Below are 10155 nucleotides of genomic sequence, written 5' to 3'. Positions count from 1 at the left end.
TATTTCAACATGTAAGAAAATGTTACAGCATCACACTTATATTTTATGAACATTGTACTGTTGCTTTATTATGTGCTTCAATCTAAGAAGCGAAAAACTTTGAAATAAATGCTCTTTTTATAAAAATTATTAATGGTGTTAATAAATCTGTAAGAGCAAGCTGATCCCTAGTAGTGATCTATACATTTCAGTTTCATATTTCAAGGTTGTAGTATGTACTGGGATACTCTGAAAGTATTCAGACCCCTTCACCTTTTCCACATTTTGTTATGTTAAAGACTACATTTAAAACACGTTTAAATAATATGCCATCAAGCAACACACAATACACCCGAATGACAATGTGAAAACACACATTTAGAAATGTCTGTAAATCTATTCAAATTGAAAGACAGTAATTCCTTATGTACATACTGTAAGTAATCAGACCCTTTGCTATGACACGCTGTGTTTTCACTTCTGTCATTCTGGGGTATTGTGTGTGGATTGATGGCAAATTATTTGTATTTAATCCTTTTTAAATTGAGTGTCGAACACAAAACAAAATGTGGAAAAGGTGACATACTTACTCGCAAGCTTCAAATACACAGATAACACAAACAAAACACAGTAACATTGAATAGAATGCTGTCATTAGAGCTAACTGTGACACAGACACACACACACACACACACACACACGCACACACACACACACACACACACACACACACACACATGCACACACCTTTATATTAAGAGCTTTTCATTGATATGAACCCAGCAGTCTTCCCATTGACCGTCTCTAGAGGTGTATTGTACTTATTCAGCGTCTCTGAGGACTCCACAGCTAAACGTATTCAACCTCTCCCAGGGACGCTCCGCACCTAAAGGTCAATGTGCACTTTAAAAAAAAAACTATGGAAAGGAGAGGGGAGGAATACAATTGAGCTTTCCTGCACCTGAATGAGTCTCGCAACCAATTTCCCCAGGGAGGCCCCCTGGAGGTAAACAGAAGGACACTCGACCTCCTCCCCTCCACACCCCCCACATCCCCTGCCTATGAACCAGCCTCACCTCTGTCTGAGGGGCAACACTCAGACATACTTGGTTTTCTCACACGGTGCCTTGCAAAATGAAACAAGATCTGAGCTTTTTTAGTAGAAGTACTTATTTAGGCCATGTACTTCAATATCATGGATGTTTTGGATAGAGCTCTATTTCCCCCCAGTCTTATCAGTAGACATTCGAATCTGAAGTGTGTTAGATCATGTTTGACCCATTTCATCTTCCGCCCCCCCACAACAAACAGGGCCACGGCATCAGCCTGTATCCAAAATGGAGACAGCAGCAGAGAGCCTTTAATCAGGGGGTGATATTGCTTTTGTCGTGTATGCTTTAAGCCTTAAAGCATTGTCATCTTGTCAACAAGGCTGATAACATGACAGTAATCTGAAATGTACAAACGGAGGGAAGCTGCAAGATCAGCAATATATTCCATGAAAATTACAGTGGTTGTTCTTTAGGATCCTTCAGTGGAATGTCAATCACTTTTCTCATGTTTATCCCTGTAATGTGTTGGTCTTCCAAGAGAGAAACATGGACATGATGATTACACAATGGACCTATCGCTAAGCCTTTGAAAACTCAGACAAACAAACAACGCTTCGCTGACAGTGACTGACTGACTGACCGTGACTGAATGACATTGAATGACCTACAATGGCGGGAGTTTGATTTCTGATTTACCACAGCAAGTAATAGACATGTTTTTTAAAAGATGACAAGAATATTTTGTCTAGAAGCTTTTCACCATCAGATATTAGCGAGTTGTTTGAGTTTTCTGCCTGTGGTGGCTTTTGCTGTGATATGATTGGACAATTTCTATTTTGGGGCGTGGCTTAGCGATAGGTCCATTGTGTCTGTCTGTGCAGTACTAATTGAAATCAGACGCTTAGCTCGCTTCATCTTCACAGGCTTAGATGCTGCTACAACAGGTGGGTCTACTACTGCTACTGTTCTACACATGTATTGAGCATGGTGCCCCATAAGTGCTCTGTGTGTGTGAGAATGCAGGGTGTGTAGCTGTCAGGCTGTATGGATGTGAGCGTGGGCGAGGGGGTGGGGAAGGGGTGGCAGGCATCTGGTCTAACACACTGTTACCTGTCAGAGGGCTGTGGGTGGCCCTGCCAGCAGCCCGCCCCCCCACCCCCTCTCATCTCTGTAGGCAGCCTCTGGTTGAACTGTCTTTCCATTTAGCCAAGCCTCTGAGGTGATTATCCTGTCCCCCGCCACCCCCCCCCCCCCCCCCTCTCTCTCTATCTCTAATTTCCCTCTCAGGAATTGGTGGCCCTCCTGACCTCCCTCCCTCCCTCCCTCCTCAATGCGCCAGAGTGGGTGGAGATGATGCACTCCAGGCCGGATGCAGGGGTGTCTCTTATCTACGGGATCCATAAAAGAGTGTCAGATTCCACCATGGGAACCATGAATCAATAGTCTGCTTTCTGACACCTGTGCTGCTGCACACATTAAGCATGGGTCCCGAACAACACCTGAGGCAGGGGCGGAGGTGGGGTAGTGAGCCTAGGGAGAGAAATGGACAGAGCTTGGAGAATAGCCATGTCTGACACACTAATTCCTCATGTTTTGTGATCATTTCTATTTGAGGCAGTGTGAGTAGTGAGTGTGTGAGTGTGTGTACTTGTTTTGCTATACTCCTGGGGACATTGGACTGTTTACACAGCAACCAATAGGGGACCGTTTGGTAATGTGGGGACACAATTATTGTGGATCAGGTTGTCATTACAAATTGAGCACATGGAGAGGAACAAAACTGCTCAGAAATGCGAGGGGAGACTTACAAAAATCGACAAAGTTGAATGGTGGAGAGGAAAAAGCACAGTCGATGGGACAGCATCATCTCAGTCACTCTACAACACTGGTCTATTACCAAGTGGCCAAAAAGAATCCCTTAATGGAAAAATAATCTATCTCATATCCATAATTGTGTTTGCTACAATGAATTCAAGTGATACAGCAAAGAAAGTGGCTGGAAATGTGTTTATAGTTGGGTCATCTCCAGCAATTCCGTGACCGCAGAGAGTGGAGGTTTGTTTTTCAGATGTGATCATCAAACTTTACAATCTATTCAAAATGATTAGAACCTATCAACCCTAACCTGTCAACAAAGTACAAGGCATCTTCCACTCTTCCACTCTTCCACTTCCACTCCTCTGCTGGACGTCAACACATAAAAAGCTGAGAATACGAAGGTAGACTCTCTCTGATATGTAATTGTAGGAGTTGCTTTTCCGTTGCGGTTTAAAATGTTGCTAGCACAAGCCCAGAAATCCGTCTGGTCGGAAACATCGCCCCCACCAAGGGCTAACTACTAGTTAACTAATCCCCTTTACAATTACGAGCTCACAGTATCAATTACCTTACAGGCAGTTAAACTGATGGTGATGTTTTCTATGCCTCAGTTGGGCAGATATGAGTGCACAGTTTCATACATTGTTATCATGTTTGTTGTGCAAAACTGTTGCGCAGAATTTCACTGACTGAAATATATTATCAGGACATATTAGCATATATATGGTAAATCTACATTGGATACAGTACAGTTTGAGAAGGTCCTCAATGACAAGCATAAACTGGGACAATTGTGTTGTGCTACTATATCCTACAGTAACTTGTCTTGTTTCTAAGGTCAAAATGGGATCAAGCTAAAATAATACAGTATGTGGTTATTGATTATTGCTACTTGTTTCCGACACAATTATTGATAACTGCCCTGTGGGCTTTTCAAACACATGTGTATCGGTATGCTAAAACATAAAGACTTTAATTTATGTATTTGAGATTCAAAGTCATTGGAAAGTTAAAAGCCTTAAAGCCATTGGAATGCTTCCATTCCCAGCACGTGTTATTTAGAGCAGTACATCTTTATCTTTATTCACTTATGTGTCTGTGGGACTTTCTGCTTAGTTCCATGTGAATGAATGAATGAATGAATGAATGAATGAATGAATGAATGGTCTTTATTGTCATTGCTATAGTACAGGTACCAAACAACGAAATTTAGGAGGGGTGGCTCCCCTGGTGTTAGGAAAGAAAAAAAAAAAGAAAAAAAAAACTTTTAAAAAAAAAAATCACAAGAAGGGAAGGAGCTGGTTTACATAAATAAAGGCTATGCACACTATCCACTGTACTATACTGTACAGATAGACGACTAGGGTTGTCATATTGCACAATAGTGTTATTGCACATTTATTTAAAGTGTCGCAGTTTGCAGGCTTGAAATGTACATATTTGTGCCTCAGCACTACACCTGATTTTTTCAGTGGACATTCTGTTGCAGGAGCATTTAGTAGAGATATCTGAGAGCAGTAGGTCACATAGATAGGACTATGTTAAAGTAGGCTAACCTGGTAAGATTATTGGCTCTGGAACAATGAGGCAAAATCATTGTTTGATGTCCCATTCAAGTCACAGACGGACTTAATGAAGTTACCCCCCGGGAACCTCTGAGGTTCTGACTCAAGGAGACAAGTTGCTGGTCCGTTGGAAAGACAATAACATTGTCACGCAACAAACATAGAGGAGAAATGCAGTGAGACCTCTGCCAAGAGATGGAACAAGGAGTGACGTGCCTTTGACAAAGTCCCACAACCAAAATGCATCAACCAATACAATGAGCACATGGGTGGTGTCAACCTTCACGACCTACAGGTGTCAAGATGCCATATCTCTCTATCAGGTCTAAAAGAAGTGGTGGTGGCCCATCTTTGTGTGATCTCTCAGTGCAGTCGTAAGATGTTACAGATGTAGACATTGAAACTGTAGTGTATGTTGCTGGTATGCTCATTTTCAGGCACGCGGCACACAGAGAAAATAGGCAAGACTCAGACGCTCTAGACGGCGTGCCATGGCAGCCAGCGTGAGACGCGCATCTCTCGCGAGCTGTATGGCTGCTCTAACCCGTTAACATGGGTGCCTAAATGAAACTAACACGGGCCACTGAGGTTGACACTTCCAGTGAAATGTAGCCCTAAATTTAGCCCTGTACCATGGACAAGTACAGCATATAGATAACTCATCTTATAGGCTGTCCTTGAAACCAAAAAGGTTGTGCCATTGGTATAATTGAAAAATTAGAATAGCTGTCTTATACTGTACTTGCTGAAGATAATAGAACACTTGTTATAATAAATTAAGAGTGATGATTTGAGTTTAAGATTAGAGAAATTATAAGAAATTAGGTTACTGTTGGGATTATTAGCCACCACTCTGGAGCAGTATGAAACAGGATCATCAGCATGCAGTATGTAGCGCTAAGTAAGAAATCCAAATATCTTTAGATCAAATAAATCTGTAAAATATTAGTGCATCGGTTAATTAATAATATTTCAAGATAACCCTGTGAATTCTCAGTCAGAAACATCAGGCAGCCACAGGCATTTGATTTAAGTCTCTACATAAATATGTAATTGTATTTTACATGAGAGTTTAATCAATTGAATGAATGGTTTGGTTCACAGGCTATCGTTACATGATACATGTCGTGCAATGCACCAGAACTAAATGGCCTTTAGCATACTGGTTAAAACCAGATGATCAGTCCCCCTTTATGATATTAATCCTGAACATAAACTCCCTCATGCTGCAAGTCAGCCTCACACACATGGAAGTATCCATAATGTTGACATATTGTTTGTGTATAGCTGTCATCTTATCATACTCCTAATAACTGATTGCAATGGTTCACTTAGTAATTAATCAAATAAAAATAAAAGTCCAAGTCTACTGTGACACCAATGATAAATGAATGATGATTTTGATTGATTGATTGAGAATGTTTATTTTGGTCCCCTATATAATTCACAATACAGATATAAAAAATGTACACAGTTACAATGCATAATGCTTCATGTAACATCATTTGAAGTGATAGCACCTCCATAATGCTTTTTATTTATGGGTTTATGGATAAAAAAATAAAAAATAAAAGATATGTTGTCTACTCCCTTAAAACAGAATCTACCAGTGCAGCTATAGTTAATTCAGGTTTGTGGAACCAGGTCTGCTGCATCAGTATGCACTGTGCACCTACTTATTATTAAGAGTTGGAAGGTATATATTTTAATTAGCCATACCTCTAGTGAGTTAAGCCTGGGAGACAATACCATTAAGTGAAATGTTAATCAAAATGAAAAAAGAATCCTAATTGTTTTCGTACCAGCTCTCCTGTGTAGGTACAGGAATAAGTCTCTGAAGCTTTTTTTTTATTTATTTTTTTAAATAATCTTACCAGGTTGGCCTACTTTAACATAGTCCTATGTGACCTACTGCTCAATCAGATATCTCTACTAAATGCTCCTGCAACAGAATGTCCATAGTTACATGGAACTAAGCAGAAAGTTCCACAAACACATAAGACATACTGCTCTAAATAACACGTGCTGGGAATGTATTTTGTTATGTTTATATTAAGGCTTTTAACTTTCCAATGACTTTGAATCTCAAATATATAAATTAAAGTCTTTATGTTTTAGCATACAACCATGTGTTTGAAAAGCCCACAGGGCAGTTATCAATAATTGTGTCGGAAACAAGTAGCAATAATCAATAACCACATACTGTATTATTTTAGCTTGATCCCATTTTGACCTTAGAAACAAGACAAGTTACTGCAGTACTATAGTAGCACAACACAATTGACCCAGTTTATGCTTATTCATTGAAGACCTTCTCAAACTGTACTGTATCCAATGTAGATTTACCATACACTAATATGTCCTGATAATATATTTCAGGTGCCAAAGTCATTTTTCAGTTGTTTACATAGTCTGAAACTACAGATTGTAAGCTTTCAAATGATGTGTCATACATTGAAATTGGAAAATGTTTTAAGACGACATGCGTATTTGAATGTTGGTACCCCTGAAATCACATTCCTGAGAAAAAGCCTTTTAAAGATCATGAGTCTTTCACACATCTGCACAGCCAGGTAATGTGTGGTAATAGCTACCCCACCGTCAACCACTCCCCCTCTAGATTGAATAGAGCTGTCAGCTGTCAATATCTGTCAGTGTCAGTGTTAGTCACTGGGTCAGATAGGCTTTTCAAAGAGAAGTCGTCAGTGATTTTTGTCATGTGAACCACATGAAATGAGGCCACTATTTCATCAAACCGATTTCTCATTGCATCTGGAATGCTTCCATTGTGTACATCACTGTCAAGTGACCAATACAAGTGTCTTCTTGGAACAAAGCTGTACCCAGATGTGATAAGGATCCCATAGAATCTAAGTAGCTCATCCTTCCTCAGATACAGTTGCTTGTTCTGGGTCTGGGTGGAGAACAGGTTGGGCACTTCAATGGTGATCTCTCTTAGGGTGGGTGGATACATTAGTAGGAAAACATCCATTGGGTCGGGGCAGCTTTGTTTTACCCGTTCTGCAGCGCCTGGGCTGTATACTATATGTGTTTTGGAATCACAGCAGTGACAGGGCTCATTGATCGTTTGAACACTCAATCTTTATGTTTGACATTTACATTACATTTTTGGCATTTAGCAGATGCCTTATTCCAAAGCGACTTACAATCAATACATTTTACTAAGCAAGTGAATCGTCAGTTCACCTGAAGAGATGGGTCTTCAGTCTCCGACGGAAGATGGGTAGTGACTCTGCAGTTCTGACAGCCGTGGGAAGCTCATTCCACCAGCGGGGAGGACCACCTGCAGCTTTGCCCTGGGCTCTTCTGGCTGGCCCCTCTGGTGGGTAGAGGCCCTTGGCTCTTCTGACTGGCCCCTCTGGTGGGTAGAGGCCCTTGGCTGGAGGGGGGTGGTGGAGGGGTGGTGGTGGATGGGGAGGGGGCTGGTGAGGGGGAAGTCATCACTGATAATGTTGTTTATGTCATGACCTGTTTGCATAAATTCAACAGTCTTGCTGGCAAATGGCCTGTCTCCCCCTCATAGTCCATGGCCCGATCCTGATTCCCTTTCCTACCCCTATGGCTCGTTTTGGAGTGCCACTTGCTTTGGAGCCAAGGCCTCCGAACGGAGCCACAATGGGTAGTGGTTGAAAATCGTCCTATTTCCAAAGAACAGGCTCTAAGAATGTTACTGAACGATGTATCACGGACAAGGACACTTTTTCATTGTGTTTCTGTTAGAGCCTCTCTCAGACACATACGTAGTAAGCTGACATGTTAACAACCTTTCTTGAGAAAGGCTTCAGCTGAAATGCCATTGCATCAGGGCAGGCATCTGTGTCTTGTACACTTCCATGTGAAGCAACTGAAAGTAGATAGTTACACAAGTGCCCTGTGAGAGACCACTGCAGGTCACCATGGGGATTTGTTGAGGGTGGAGAGGGTGGCCAATCAGATGATACTGTTTACTGAACTGCTCTAGCAGACACACAGTCAGGAAGTCGTTTTATCCACAATGACATCTAATCACTGAGCCCTGATGTGGTGCATAGAGTACCAGCAGCAGACACAGCTAGCTAGTATTTGCGGCTTAGTGACGTGAGCTGAGGACATGATTGCTTGCGGTCATGCAATCATAACAGTAATAACACTGACTGTATTTTAAGGTGATTTTCATACACTATGCTCTAAAAGCTCAAATGTGCATTGAATATTTCAGTAAAAGGGTAATTGATGTGTCATTTATTTACATTTGATTTGACATTTGTGTTGAAAGAAAATATTTCAATATCAAAATATAAACGTTTATTTTTTTCTTTTCACAAAAACAATCACATTTATTCATACACACACTATTGGTACCACTTCAAAGCATGATCGATTGTGCAAATCTGGGAGTCTGGGTCCCATTTCTCCATGGACAGTTCCTAAAACTTTAAAACTGCTTTCCCTATCCCCTAAACATGAGCATCAACTTTTTGTATAGAAATGCAGGAGGGAGTTGGAAGGACAGGGTGTTGAGGACGGAAGGACAGGGTCAGTGTTTAAGGTCCCAGGCTGCTTTGCTCTGTCCCAGAGCATAAAACGGTATGCCTTGTATAATTCCGCAGCAGCGCATGAATGGATTTTCGATCCATAACAAAATGGGAATCATAGCTGGAAAATGCCCTTCAATTTCATTACTGACAGATCGACTGAAGGTTAGGCCTGACACAAACCAGAGGTTTTGTGTTTCTGTGTGTGAATCACGTCACACCACAATATCCCGTGAAGTTACCATTGTCAGTATGTGATATTGTTTTTTATTGTATTGTATCATGTTGCCCTGTGTAGCCCTGTCTGAGACTTGTAAATCCAAATGTCACCTCGGACCACGAGGAAGTCGTCTTGGTTTAATGGTAAATGCTTGGGTCCACCTGGGAGACCCCCGATTTGATCCCAACTGGTTACAGTGGCACCCAACACAGGGTGGGTCTCTCGCAGATAGGAGGTGAAAGGAGGGTTTTGGAAACACTCTTGTCATTAGTAGCCCTGCTTGAGACTTGTAAACCTAGATATCAACCTCTAAATAAGTGGATTTCGTCTTGGTTTAAAGGTGGACAATCGGGTCATCAGTGTGGGAGACCCTGGTTCGATCCTTACTGGATACATGTATACTGCTTTGCCTCATTGTCTGCATGCTACATATAGGCTACAACCAGTAATTTAGACCTATGACACTCCACCTATTTAACATGCTAATGCTAAATCGGAGTTAAATGTCTAGTTTGCAGAACTTGAGTCTTCTTCTTAGGTTGATGGTAATTGGCAACGGCAAAGGTTATTGGTTTTGTTTCCTGTCTAAATGTGGTTTATCTGTTTTTCAAGGTCCTGAATGAGGGAGGGGGTGGGGGTGGGGGCGGGGGGGGGGGGCAGTCAGGCACTGTGGGATGGTGATGTAGGCCATACTGAAAACCCTCTTCTCATTGGCACCAGGTTGACTCCGCTTTGGCTATGGCACAGCTCATCATAGATTTGGCCTGTACCAATAACCCGTTTTGGGTACAGATAAAGGCTCCAATCAATAACTAGATTATCTATCTATCCAACTGTGACCTAAATAGAAACTCATATCTGATTAGTTCTCTACACACTATATTTTAGTCTGTATCAAAAAGACTACAAGCTAAAATTGCCATGGTGTCAGATTCGACAAGAACACGTTTGTACCAATTAACTGCTTAAGTGCAGTAGTAGTACTA

Source organism: Nansenia antarctica (assembly GCF_963989245.1).
Source record: "Nansenia antarctica genome assembly, chromosome: 4".
Lineage (NCBI taxonomy): Eukaryota > Metazoa > Chordata > Actinopteri > Argentiniformes > Microstomatidae > Nansenia > Nansenia antarctica.
This window is presented reverse-complemented; position numbering follows the sequence as displayed.